Here is a 15,497-nt window from a genome sequence, read left to right as displayed (position 1 = left end):
TTCCAATTAAGGAACAAAAAGAGGCTGAAGGGATGATTCCAGGCCTAGAAAGCAGATCAGGGAGTCATAGGTTGGGATGGAACAATTAAAAAGATTTGGACAAAACATCACTAACTCTAATGTCCAGGGAACTGGTCTTGCCTTTAGTGTGTTCGTGCTGAGGTTGCCCCAACAGACAGTATAACGAAATAAACTTAATTCCTAAGAAATATTAACTGCCGTTGAGAAATAGCTTAGAATTATCTTTTCTCAATGCTATGTAAATCTAAGAGACGCAAATGGAAAAAAAGAAACTGAAGGGTGCACGGAAAGGACAGATTCAACAAGTTTTGAAATTTGCTACAGGAAGAAAAACAAAACAAAAAATCTGCTAGCATCTTTCTGTTGCTCTTTTATCTTTTCCTGCCCATTCTATTATTTGATTAATGACAAATTGTGTAGATGACAAATAATTTCTCCTACTTAACTGCCAACATTTTTATTTTTATTTTAAATATTCATAAATGAATTTAATGCTCATGTATGTGGGAGACTAATAACATTAGCTAGAGCCAGACAAAGCTTAGGGAGGCATTGTGCAAGATTTTCCACATGGCTCTGCCAGAGCAACTAAATCTTTATCTTTAACACTCCTACTAATATTCCAAGCACAGGCTCCTTTTTCTTTGCAGATACAAGAAAAGCTGCACCGGTCTTACAAAATGTGCAGATTAAAATATCGTAACAGGAATTCGCTGACATGCTAATACCATGCTTGAGGCCGGGAAAAGAGAGGTTAGAGGATGTTTTGAGGGGGCTTCTCATTGTATTACTGGCCTCTTATGTATGTGGTCATACCATGCCCAGTCCCCATGTGCATAGACAAGGTGAACACAGTTGGAAAAAAAAAAAAAAATTGTGGCCTTCTTCCTGCTTCCCAAAAGGTTGGGCAGCTCCAGATTTTTGCTCCTCAGTGAATCTGCCGGCATCCCCCCAGGGCAGCCACCATCTCAGACATCCCTCAAAGACAAGGAGTTGACAAGGATAAACCGGGGCTTTAGAAATCCTCCAGCAGTGGCCAGAATTCCCAAACATCTAAAGACCATTCCTCCATAACCTGTAAAAGATCATTTCAGCAGGGCTGCTGTGTGTGACTGGTAGCACTAGCTGCTTTCTGCATGGAAAGGTGCTTACAAAGGGCGATTCAGGTGTGACCAAAGTATTGCAGTGCGTTTCTCCTGCAGGGAACTATAACGGTGGGTGAGTCTCCTCCTTGCGTCCACACAGAGATACCAGAAGGTCCCTGTCCTCGTGCTGCAGAAAATGGTTCATAAAAATCCTGCCCAATCCTGGGAACCTCTAACGGGTGAGAGAGCAGTAGGAATCCGAGACCAGTATCATCCCATTAGCAATATTTAATCTTTTCAGTAGGAATGATTAGAGCCTGGAATCAGCTACAAAGGCATATTATGGGTAGGAGAATCAGATGGCTGGTAATGTGAGGGGAAAAGGATGAAAGAGGAGAGAGAGTGTGAAAGAAAGACATATTGAAACTAGAATAACTTTGCATTCAGTGTGGCTCTATCTGCCTCACACTTGGCAGCTATTTATATATTTCACTCTATTTCTTGAATTTATTAATGATTGAGAAAGAAACCAAGGAAATATCGTATATGGTATTATACAGACTCCATAGCCAAGTCAATTCACCATTGTACATCTAAAATAAAGGCAACAAGCCCTGAGCAGTGGCCAAATCAAAGACTGAACACCTGGCTCTCATTTATTGTGAGTTTACAACTGAAAACAAAGTCTTGACTTTTACAGCTGAAAATTTTGTGACTCGTCCCAGCAGCTCATAACAACACTTTCCCGTCCTGACCAACCCAACAGCAACAGAGCTAAGAAGACTAAGAGCAACCCAAAAAGATCAATATAATGAACCTCTTGCTCTTAGGTGTCTCCCCCTCCTGGCTTCTGAACTCAGTGCCAATGTTTTAAACAAAAATAAACATAAAATAGAAAATATGACAGCAACAAAACTGTTGAGCTGCTTCCATCCACCCACACACATGTAGTGATAAAACCAAAATATGACAGAAATATTTACTCTTGGCAGGGCAATGTAGCTTTCTCATCCTGAGGTATCACAGTCCCACAAAGCATTTTTCCTGTTGGTAATACTCTCTCTCTCCCCCTCTGAAATTCTTAAATAAATCATTTTAATGAGACGCAGCCACTTTTCTCTTTGGTAGGCACCTGATTTTCCTCTGGTGGATACAGGAAGATTTCCTGGGGAAAGTGAGGAGGTTCAGGGTGGATCAGAGCCTGGATTTCTAGCTCTGCAGGAAAGCCTGAAACTCTAAGACAGAGTCAAACTTCAGCACTGAAAAACAAAAAAAAAACAAAACCAAACCAGGGAATGAGAATTTTGAGATCTTATCTGAGAATCTAAGGTGTGTGTGTGTGTGGGGAAAAACAACAACAACAACAACAAAAAATCCTAGAGAAAAGCAAACAAACAAAATGCCCAGACCAAACCCAACGTTATCGATGTGGTATTTCAGCATAAACCGACGAGGCATCCCAGCTTGCCCAGAGACCCGATAACCTGCTGCCAGGCTCTCTGCCATACAACTGGGTGCTTGGCAGTACCAGCAGCCAGGGCCCCTGCAAGCCTCTCGCATCTGCAGCGGGGAGCCTGGAAGTGCTGGGAGCCCTGACGCGAGCTGGGTCTCCCAGGGCTGCCAGGCAAGCTGTTGGGGAGGTGGGTGAGCTGGCAGCAATCCTGCCGGGTTTCTGTCAGAAAATACGAGAAAATCTGCATGTTTCCAAAGAACATTTAAATTTCGTCAAAACAGCATTTTCCAGCACAATAATTTTTCCACCATGAAATTTCTGTCTCTCCATTTGTTAGTGTCATTATGCTTGTTTTTGGGGGGGATTTTTTTTTTTTTTTCCCCCTGTAGCTGACCAGCATTGACTTTTATTTGCTGTCTTCAGCCTCTCGCTGTTTTGAGGCACAGCCTGCACAGAGGACAGTGAGGAAGCACCCACTTCTGTGTGCCACACCGAAAGAAGGACCTTTCCTCCTCCTCCTCCTCCTCCTCCTCCTCCTCCTTGCCTTGCAAGTCACCTTCTTCAAGCATCATATTTAAACCCTAAATTATCACTTGCGTACCAGCATCCAACAAAAGGCCAACAAGTAAAAAAGTGATTTAATGTGTCCAGCTATTCCTAAATCAATTTTATAATGAATTTTGCTCAAAACATACTTTACTGCTTTAGCAGTGGTATTCTCTGCCATGGGGTTGATCAAAGCCATGATAATAATTCTCAGTTTTAGCCAAAGATACATAATAATAATAATAATAATTAAAAAAAAAATCAAAAAAACACAGAGAAAACTATTAATGTGGGATTTTCAAGAAGAAAAAAATATTGTTGCATGGTAGTTGCAATTGTAATAACGTAAAGTATTATATTTAATGAAATTAAAAAGTGCATTCGTATAAAGAAGTGATAGTTCCCCATTACTCTCATATTGACTTACATAAAGACATCATTCATCTGTGGCATTCCCTGCTACAGGAGATTATTGTGGCAAATATTGATTTCTAAAGGATTATTTCTATGAAGAGTATTATTAGAATAAAATTACAAGAGATATCAATATTCATGTTTATGACAGGCTACCTGCTGAAGAAGAGAATATGTTTCAAATATTAATAGGAAAAAAAAAAAAGAAAAAGAAAAAGAGAGCTTGGGAAATAAGAAATTCTGATTTCTGTAATTCTAGTTCTGACACTGACTCCTTCCACAGCCCTGGCCAAGGCACTCAAATTCTGTCACAGAAATAATGATTAACTACCTCTTTTGGCTCTTTGAGTGATTGATTTTGTTAATGGTTTTGAAGTGCTTTGATAATGAAATCCAAACCCATAAAAATCCACTGTGTTATACAATATTAGAGGCTTTATTTCCTTCCAAAGCATCAGATGCTGACTTGACCATCATTATGACACAAAAATTACACATTTAAAAAAAAAAAAAAAGAAAAAAAGTCCTAGAATACTAATCTATTAGGGCTCTTTCCAGGTTTCCTGTTCCCTCAGCATTTGCAAACTGATAACTGCCACTGTAAGAAATACAATAGATTTTTTAGGTCTCAAAATTATTGCTGTGGCAGAATCTGATGCAGATGTAGTTATACCACTAAGATTATATTGTGTGGAAGTGTGTACAAACCTTACAGCAAAGGCAAGTTTCTGCCCAGTAAAGCTTTTGGTACCATCTCCAAACATTATCATCTTGCAGACTTTATTTTCTGTCTCCATTTGCTATTTAACAATAGAATCCCCTCCAAAACTCCCTCCCTCTGAAGGTGTCTGAGTAGCGAGTACAAGAAGAAACCAAAATCACAGGTACTTAGGTACAAAAGTGGGCCAGAAGCTGCTTTTATTCAGTGCTCCCGCACCGATCTGTTCACAGTTTTTCCTCGGCATTTTATTACTTTTCTGGACTATTTCATCATGGCACAAATGTTGAGTTTATCTCTCATGCGAGATTATCTTGTTATAGATGATCTGGTTATTGAATGTCCTCGATGAAGAACAATCTTGTTAATAACTTGCCTGCTCAAAGACGTGTCACTTCAAATCCATCTTGTATCTGGATCTCAGCTACATATAAATGCCCTCATCTGCAGCTTCCCTTCCTTAGACTGATGGTGGTTGTTCTGCTTTGGAGTCAAATGTCTCACAAAAGACTTACTCAGCTGGTGGAATTTATTTCACATAAAAACAGTTATACAGAAGTTTTATCTAAATGACCATCATCTTTCTTTCTATAAACCTTATAGTTGCCATTTTTGCAGTTTTCCTTGAACACTGTAATCTATTAAATTTTGACTGAAGTGAAAACATAGGTCAAAAACATTTCCTACAGATCCACATATGCAGGGAAAACGATGTGAATATATCTCCTCTGAGGCATCATTTGACTTAGGGAGGCTCGTGCACATAGTTCAAGGTCTGTGAAAACTCCAAGCGAGCGCTATTCTCTCTGTACTCCCAGACGTAAAAGGGAAGAACAACACAGGCTTTGCCCCTACAGCCCAGTACACCTGAAGGCATCACTGGATTTTGGAGGGTTGTTAAAGCCTGCACGTTTACTCACGTACAGTACCGCTGTGATTCTGGTGGTGTTTCCCAGCAGTTTTAGCGGGACTAAAACCACATATCCCCAGTATGACCATAAGCACCTAAACTGGGCACTGGCCCAAGGAGTCTTTGCCAAGAACCTTTCTTTTGCCACTTCCTCTTGTAACTTCTCTCTTACAGAGATGTAACGGATGATCTTGTTATTTATCAGATGTTAGATAAGATGCAGGTTATATTTTGACCTAATAACAGAAGACACGCGTCTTCTGTATACCCCCCCATATAACGGGGTCAGGAGATGTTTTCAACAAACCCCCTGAAATGTACTATTTGTAAATGATGTGGTTATGAATCCAACATTTGGAATCAAGGATTTACAAAGTTTTGGGAAGCTCTTATGTTTAACTTCAGTGATTTTTGTGAACAGTTCACCTCCTGTCTTACATGGTGCATCATGAGCAGGGAGAAGAGGCAGGAGATGTGATCTAAAGACAAGACATTTTTGCATTTGAGAATGTGACTTACAGTCATTGGCACAACATCAAGAGGAGGTCCTGGCACACAGCAGAGGTAACAAATACATCCTCTGAAGAAAAAGAGTATCAGATGCTGCACAATGCACGAACCTCTGCAGAGAGACAGATGGAGAGTAAATGCAATAGCCAAGTGAAGGAAATAACAAGAAAAAGTTATAATAAAGAGTTGCAAGCAAGTAACACTGCTGAATGGTTTGCTGAGACCAAGCTCATCTCACTAGGAACATAGTCGAAATGGTACAGGAAACCCCATTTAAGACAAGGATAAATGCCTGTTACAAAAGAGATTATTCTGGATGAAAGGGAGGGAGGGTGTCAGCAAATAAGTTATAGACTTTTCAGTGGTCAATGTGAATAAAATAAGACATAAATAAATACAAAAGAAACCATTCTTTTCCTAATTAACTATACCTATGACCTTTAATGGAAGGATGCTAAGTGCTTTAGATGTTACATTAATTTCATATATGCCTGTAAAAGCTCATAAACATACAACTTTAAGCGAATAGGTATAAATACATATATCCTAGATAGAAATACTTCCCCTTCTAATGAGATTACTACTATGTTTTATCCTAGCCTGAATTCTGAAAGAGATGTACTCTTACAAAGCAGTGTTTAAACTGCTGTTATATATGAATAGCTGGACTGTGGTAAACAAACCTTTTTCTGAGTCACTCCCTATTGCACCCTGTGTGAAATTCACAGATTCAGTACTTTATCCTTCAAAATGCTGTTCAGTAATGGTTAACTAAGTTGTGCTACTCAGCCATTCGATACTGCTGTCATGATGTCATCAGTGGTGATGTTTTCAGTAGATCATACCACAGCCACTGAATAAAGGATTGACTGGTACAAAAACAATCACCGATGTTCCGTGTGTTACTGATACAGGCCTCCATGGTGCGCGGTCCTTTTGTTAAACATTTCTCATGCCTCCATGAAATACAAAATATAACTATTCCCACTCCAGCGACTGTGGTACCATCCAATACTATAATTAGAATAAAGGAGTGAGATATGAGCATTTTAGAATACAGTTCTATAAGCAGTTTAAACCAGCATTAACTGAGACCGCCTTCAAAAGAAACAGCTTTGCCTTTGACCCCGTTTCTGGCTGATCTATCACCCTTTCATAAACCATTCTCTTTGGCTGGTACATACACTTTTGTGACCACTTCCAGGTCAATGAATTATTCTGTGTAAAAACAAGCAAAAAATTAAATAAAAACGCCCCATGTGATGATGATGATGATGATGTAACAAGCCATTATTAGACGATAATAATAAAAATTAAAACCAACCACCACCAGGTTAATTCATGTAGTTCCTCAATCCACTATAAGACTGCAAAATATCTGTGAAAGAACCCACATGGTATGGAGGTGGAAATGAGGAGTAATGGGAGGACAGGGCTGCTTTTTTTGGCTACTGTGACAACTTACACTGGCACAAAAGGTTCATCTATCTGTTGCCTCACTCAGTATCCCATAAATGCATAACTGGCTCCTCAGAAATAAATTCTGACCACAGAGTTCAGTAATGCATTCCAGAAGTCTCACCTCTATGTGTATGTCTGGTTAGTAGGAGTTTGATCTCAACATTCAGTAACTATCAAGTAACTATTTTTTTTTCCTCATTCTAAGAATTGTAAATAAGGGATTTTTTGACAGATTCCACTTCTCATTTGATGAGAAAATACAGCAGAAAGAAACATGCAGGTGTTCACGGATACATGAGTGTTAAGATGAAACAGGGAAATCATTCATGACTACTTAGCATAGTTTAGCCAAATAGAATTAACAAAAAAATATAATGTAATAGTGCCACTACAATGCACTAGAATGTCAAGTTCTGTTCTTTATGAGAGCCCTTTATTCTTTTAAATGTTTAAGTGAGTAAACAGACCCCTGTAATTGACTGAATATCGCTGATAACTGTTAATGAGAATTTTTATGATATGATCTTTGCTTCTGATTAGACCTTTTTTTTTTGACAAAATCCTCCTCTTCATGTTCTGGTACTTCAATTTCTAATTTTGATCTGACTAGGAACAGTAGATGGAAAAACTAGTATGTCTGGAAATACATAAAAAAAAAAAAAAGTAGGCACAATAATGTAATCCAGCATTTCCAATTAGTTGCTTTTTTTAAAATTTTGGGCAGATGTGAAGGTAATCTGAACTCTTTCCAGGTCAGTGTGCAGACTAGCTGCTATTATAAAAAGTGATTTTGTAAATGACATGTAACTTAAAACACCCTGTGACCTCAGTAGCCTTATGATTATAAAATACTTTTCAGCACTTTTTATTGCAGAAGCAAGAGAGAGCGTGTTAGAACTGTCTCTTGTGCCATAATCAATGGACTGATTAACCAAATCTGGGACCTTTAATATGACTACATGGCCACTAGCTATGTAACGTGACTTTCATATCCCATTGGGAAGGCTGACAGCTAGAAAAACATTTGTTTTATTTACAAAGTACCTACTTGAGAAAGAAGTCACTGAGACACAACAAACATGAAATGTCAGGATATCTTTACAGTCACTTTTCTGAATATATTTCGTGTTCTACAAAAGAATTGTTTTTGCCATATTACATCCACATCACATTAATCAGCTGAACCCGTTCTATTATGCCTTCGCTTCTGTATTTCAAACACCTTAGCGATACAGAACAGATTTATGAATCTTGAAAGTAGTAAAGTAAAAAAGGGGGGAAAAAAACCCCAAACAACCTGTGTTTACGGTGCCTAAAATGGAAAGGCCTGAGTGTACGCGTACACAAACAAAATTAGAAGTTGCTGTTCTGAGAAAGAAATGCTTGAAAAACACCATGGTTTAAGGCTTTACAGAACATATCATTGTACTCAGTGTAGGAGGTGAAGACAAGAGGCAATTTATTCTGCAGCTGGTTTAGAAATAAACACAGCAACGGAAGATAAGGAGTGAAAGAGGGATAAATCCTCCTGTAGCAAACTTGATGGACAGACAGGCTGCCATTAACAATGCTGTTGCCTTTGTAAGTACAGAGTGATGTGGAGATACCCTGGCATTTATACTGTAGACATGGTCCTTAAAGATTTTACACCTCCAATTCCTTAGAATTATCAGCTATCTCCAGCCTGTCACTCATCCTGGCAATCTTAGATTTCTAGCTTGCAGGCCAGGCAGATTATTGACAAAGCAATCCAGGGTGATATAATACACCCTGACAAACAACAGTGAGGGGGATTGTGTTTACCACTTTCACTGCACCAATTCGGCTAAATTAATTCTTAACGCCGAAAGTAAACTTTCTCTTGATAAGCATTCACTCCCCTCACGCTATTGTTTTGCCCTAGCTCCGAGTAGAGCAGCAATGCATTTTGATGCATCTAATTTAACCTGTTTGCCCGTAATAGAAATGAGGAGAAGGTTTCTCATAAAACACCTACCTAGACAACAGCTATAAATACAAAAACACTGTCATACGACAAAGTTAAAGCTCTAGCTTAAACAGGGAAAAAAAAAAAAAAAAAGGCAGGAGCAATTCAGATTTAGTCTTGCTTCTCTGTCCTCACCTTACCCACCTGTACTGGGGCCGTGGCACACACTGTATGAACTTTGAGAGACATAAGCACTGGTGAAAACATACAAAATAAAATTGGCACTGAGATGACCCTTTTATTATTTTATTTTATTTTATTTTATTTTATTTTATTTTATTTTATTTTATTTTATTTTATTTTATTTTATTTTATTATTTTATTTTCCCCACACACACCTCAAAGGTATTTTTTGCCCAAAGGTATTTTTTAGCTTTCAGGCTATACAGTCTGCGGATATAAAGAAAAGTTTTTAAAGAGCTGACAGACCCTTAACAATAGGGACGGATCTATACACTACTAAACTGAACTGATTACTTAGACTAGTTTCATAAAAGGATTATTTTATGCATTCAGAATGAAAAAAACCCACTGATTTAGCACCCAGTGCTTCAGCTGCAACTCATGTGAAGAGTGATGTCATAAATGTGGGAGAAAACATCGCATTTGCTTACTTACAATTATTGATGAATCTTTTCTGTGTCAATTTTATCAGACACAGCAATGCTAATCCAGAAATAACTTATGTGCCAGGAGTTCAGTCATTTGCATGAGATGAAGTTAATTGTAAAACAGAAGTAAAAATCCAAATCCCAACAGTCTTCAAAGGAGGAAAGTGTTAGACAGTAGATTGCTATTCATTCTGAAAACTGAAAAAAAAAAACCCCTAATCTTATCTAGAGGTAAAAGTCCCTTGACCTTGGAAGTGATCTGACCAAATTTTGATTCAGGTTCACCTTTACCTCGAAATTTGCAATTCAGGACAACCAGCCTAATCACACACCTTCTCAGAGGTCTTAATCTTGTTAAGTGGGAATCATGCCAAAAAAAAAAGGAAATTTTTGACAAAATATACACTTGATTTGTGTGCTGTAGAAAATGCTTTAATACATCTGCAGCGCTTAAAACTGCTTAAGAGGATATACCTGTGACACTACAGCAGCTGTGCACATACGACCTAAACAGTTTCTGCTTCAGTCTCTTCAGCTGTTCACTAGCTGAACCTTGATGACAAAGAATGAAATTTTTGAACTTTTTCTTTTAGCACAGCACCGCTAGATCATGTAGGTCCTTTTACTCTTACTAAAAACTTCAGCGTGAAGTTCCTCTTCTGAAGAAGTAAGTCTTTCAAGCAAAGGAACAGCAAAATTGCTCAATATTATATTTAAATAAGAAGCATGGAGGAAAAGCAAGAAAGTTGTTGTTTTTTTTTTTTTTTTTTTTTTTTTTTTTTTTTCTTTCAGTTTTCTGATAATTAAGGCTTTCCTGCCTAATATGAGAAGGAAATATTCCATTATCTGAAGAACAACTCCCTAGTTATAGTTACCTCTAGAAATTCTGATCCCACATCATGATCAAAGACCAGGATACTGATCCTTCCCACATGTGGTATGGTTGTGGTTTGGTTTATGAATTTTTCTCCTTCGATGTTCAGGAAACAATTGGTTATTTAATTAAACCTATTTTTCTCCTTTTCAAATCCTTAAATACTTGGATCGTTTTCAGCCCAAAGTGACCTTCCCTATTTCCTGTATCTGAAATCTAACAATTCATTGGTCCTGTGGATATCCTGTTGAGTGTCTTCCAGTGAGGGCACCTATAGATCTTTATTTGACAGTCTCATTTGTCAGGATTGAACTTTTCCTCTCCATCTCCTTCTGAAATGTCTTTCCACATTTTCTTTGGTTTTAAATATTAATTTATTGGCTTGCTGTAGCTTGGCACTGGATATTATTATCACTAATAGTCTTTGCTAATAACCTTTTAATATGACTACAATTCAAAAATTTTAAAAATACGCTAAGCACTGGGAAGCCAAAGCCGCTGTAAGTCATTGAGACTCAGACTCCTAAGACAATTGGACATGGCTTTGCATTCAAGTGTAACTATTTTATTACAGATAATGATGTTTTAAACTGAGCTAGCTACACCAGTACCAACCTTAGCTAGGAGCAGGATAAGAGATTGGAAAATACCATGCTATTACATCTTCTGACACGTAAGAACAAGCTATTCCTCTCCCGGCCTATACATTTTGGGAAAAGTGGGGAGGAGTTACATAAAGACCTTACCTGTGGAGTCTCACAAATCACCCAGGTGGTTTTGAAAACTCTCTCCAGTATTATTAGTCACACTTGGTAACATCAATTAAATAGTCAGAAAAAATAAAATTCATGAAGAAGTCACAGTGTGCCATGATTGCTGGAGAATTACCATTTGATAGCTCCTTTCTAATCTGACTTAAACGTTTATCGTAGCAGTCCAGCACATTTGAGGCAAGCAAAATTACACAGCTTTAAAATGTAATTTTAATATATAGGGGTAGATGAAGACACGCACAGTTTGGAAATGGATCGTTTCAACATTTTGTTTATGTTCTGTGAAGTGAAGGTAAGGGAGCATTAATGTGGTATCACAGCAGCGGGAGCAGAAAGTATTATTCCGTGCTACACTAAAACATGAATTTTAAAAAAATATTTAATGACATCACCATTATGCAAAGTCAGAACAGGTTTAAGTCTTTAAAAATTCTGCCACCTCAAGAAGGGCACCTACAACAGGTTTGACCTCTGAAGAGGCTGCAGGTACAGAGGGCAAATATTCTGAGACAATGAAAAATCCTGCAAATTACAACAAAGGAAATATAATCTTGACTATACTGTGGATGCTGACAGAAAGCAAAACTGCCTGAATTATAACAATGATAATTTGTTAATTTTAATTATTTATAAGGAGATGACGGCCGAGTTCCCAAAAATCTTTCTATTAAGAATTCTCAGTATAAATCTCTCTGATATACTGTAATGCTACTTCATCTCTGCTGCCAACTGCGCTGGAACGCATAAAGCCCCTCATTAGTTCACGCCTCCGCTTACAAGGATTGCTTTAACAAAGGGATCTAGTGTGTGCTAATGACTCTTAGAATTAAGATATGACTGTGGCAAAACAATAAATACCTCCGTCTTATTAAAATGATTTGGTAACAGCAGTGCAGTGCTGCTTTTTATTCGCTTTTCTCCGCACGCATTTTAGTTCAGGCAGAAAACCGGGGATGCACTCCAGAGAAACACATAATGAGGTCAGATGGAAAATCTTGTCTTGTTTCAGATATGAATTCAATCCATCCTTTCTTGCATGTGAGACAATACACACAGAAGAAAACGCTGCTGACATGTTTTAACTTCACTGACACTGAAAATGTTTTCTCTTCAGCCGGTGCTTTTAATCTTCATCTCAAATATTATGTATAGGATTACTGGACATGGCCATAAAATCAGTTTTTATTTACCCGTTTAACCTCTGCGTTTCATCTGATGATCACTTAGCACCGCTGCTCAAAATCCTTTTGATAATTTTGTCAGTTAATTCACATCTAGCAAAGTGCAGGGGGAGGAAAAAGAAAAAAAAAAAAAAGTGCTAGATGTAAGGTTGTCACCTTTTCTATTACTGCACTAAACTCCTGGGGGGTCTGCAGATTTTACAAGGGAAAAGGGCGGGGGAAGGGTTCAAAAACTCTGGAAAAGAATACTGGTCTTATAGTTAAAAACCGGGAGAACTGGAGTTCACCTGTCACAAGCAGGTACTTTGGTTCAAAACTATTCCCTAGAGCCATGCTTTGCTATTGAGCATAAGTCAGAACAATGTGTCAAGACTTGGAGCACAGCTCTTCAATGTCTAACACAACTATTAGAGAAAGAGCTAAAAAAAATTTCAGTTGTCAGCATAATTTGAGTTTAAAATGATTTTAAAGGAATGTTTAATTCCTAATTAGCCTATTCAGTGCATTATAATGTACATTTATATCCAACAGTGAAGGAACCCAGGGTAACCTTTTTATGTAGCGTACCTTGTATGCTATGTAACTGCCCACGGAAAACAACAAGGATAGCTAAATTAGCTATGGCCTTTAGCATGCACAGGTCACATTAGAGAAAGTGCTATGCAAGAAAAAAAAAAAAAATAAATAAAAGGGCTACACTTCACCAAAGGGGACCATTCTTCTAACTCTAGCCCTGCTGAAATGTGTTTTACCTCTGCCTCCAAGGAGATAGATCAAGGCTTACTGTTAAGTTTACGCGCCTCATTTTTGTCTCTTTTTTGGCCCCTGTTTTAGTAACGTCTTGGCGAGTCATTGTGTTGAATGTGTGCTTTGTTTTGCTTATGGCTACTTACGGTACAAGGCATGCTCCATGCCAATGTCATACAGGAGATTTTGCAGAAAGGAGCGGGTTGTGATCCGTGGTCCAGCCCTGCACCTGAACCCCAGTGCTTTTCTACTCCCTGTCCACATTTCTTAAGAAAAAAACCCGCCACAATGTTAAATAACAAAAAAGAGAAGGTGAGCACTGTAAGGTACAACATGAATGTCAATTACCACATCAGCCTTAATATTTGTGAATGGTTTATATATCCCTGCTACAGGAAGCTATAACAGTAAAGGGAAATATACCTTGAGTCCTATCATCTCAGAACTGGGAAACACTATTCAGGTCAAGGGCTGAATGTCACTGCCCATGATTTTCACAGCAGTGTTTCCCTGACTCTGCGGATCTACCAATTATAGGCATTTTCAGGACCTCTCTGAACTTTTCCGACTAGACTCTTTGCAAGGAGACTTAACTGTGAGCCCAGAGCCTGAACCGGTCTAAATTGAGACAGTGGCACTGAACTTAAGTAAAGGTGAGTACAAATGAAATGCTTTAGAAGTGCTGGTTCTGACATTTCCAGATACCGCCAAATTTTACAGGGCATTAACATTCACATCCTAGTTTTCACCTTCTTTATTTCTAACTGGGTATGAAAAAATATAAGCAAGAACTGGCTCTGCAAGAATCAGTTCTCCTCTAGGACTTTTCATAGCACAATTAATCTTTGAGTTAAATTATAAAAAAATAATTTAAAATCTCAGATCTGGTATAAAAGATACTACTATGATCGAAAATACCACACTGACAACGTTTGGACAGAAAACAGAAATGAACAACACTAATTTTCAGACCTTATAGTATTTATCTTGTGAGAGAGAATAATTCTTGGAAGAAAAGAGGTTTGCCTGTCACCCTATCAAAAGCAAAATGTGAATTACTATTTTAAAAAACAAGTTGTACTACGAGATTGGATGTAATATGAGTTTGAAATAATTTATAATAAAAATATTATCCTCTACATTGTAATTTTTATATAAGAATTAAAGATTAGCTACTGGTAAATAAACCAAGGATAAGAATGTGGTTTTGATCCCAAGAATAGTGGAAAGGTATGAAAAGGCAGGGTGAATAGGAAAAGAGCCAGCAATCATATCATCCGCCAACCACAATGATGTTACTTCATGAATCCATAAATTTGCAAGTGAAAATTGTACAGCTTTTTCTTGAATTTCACAGCTGTGCATTTGCAGCTTAAAAATATGTAACTTTTTTTTTTTCTTTCTTTTTTTTTTTTTTTTTTTTTTTTAAATTGTGCACAAGTGTTTGTGGTTGTCAGCTAGATGTTCAGTTACTGCAGGGAAAAAAATCGGAGTGGCAAAGCCCACATCAAGAGAGTCTCATCTGGTTGCTGAGCTGAAGATCACAGCCCAGCTGATTAAGTTGTCTGTTAAATGATGGAGCAAAAGTGTTTTGATTATTAAATGGTGTAAACTGATCAAAGCAGTGCAAGACAAACCTTTTTGGCACAAGCTAACATGCCTTTCTCAATGAGTGGAGAAGTTCTTCAGTCACAAAATGTGAACTCCTCTGAATTATAACAGAATTAACTCTTTGCTTACTGAAAAATGAAAATCCCTCATGGATTTATTCTGAAACACAACTATACTTTCTCCATGAGAAAAAAACAGAGGTACAGGCCTCACCAGTTCAGAAAGCGATAAAAACCAGGTGCAGTGTCTGTGATAGAGGATGCTTTTATATATGTCTGAACATAAATAAAACTGCTTCTCTGGTGGACACAACCTTTTTTCTCTACTTCCACTTGCTCTGAAACATTAACAAAAATAAGCATGGGATAATGGGACAAGAGTTTTTGCAAGAATGATATTTAGAGAAAAAAAAAATCTGTCTACTGTTAATCTTATCTTTAAATCTTTGTAAATCTAAAAATCTATTTGAGTTACAATGTTTGAAAGGTCTCTGCAGTGTAAGTGGTTTATAAAGACAAGAGTACTCAGCGTTTTATGTGAAATTTTTAGAGTTTTGAAGTATACAGACAAAATATGCTAGCATATGTTTATGTAT

The sequence above is a fragment of the Athene noctua genome, chromosome Z (assembly GCF_965140245.1).
Source record: "Athene noctua chromosome Z, bAthNoc1.hap1.1, whole genome shotgun sequence".
Classification (NCBI taxonomy): domain Eukaryota; kingdom Metazoa; phylum Chordata; class Aves; order Strigiformes; family Strigidae; genus Athene; species Athene noctua.
Note: the sequence above shows the minus strand (reverse complement) of the source record.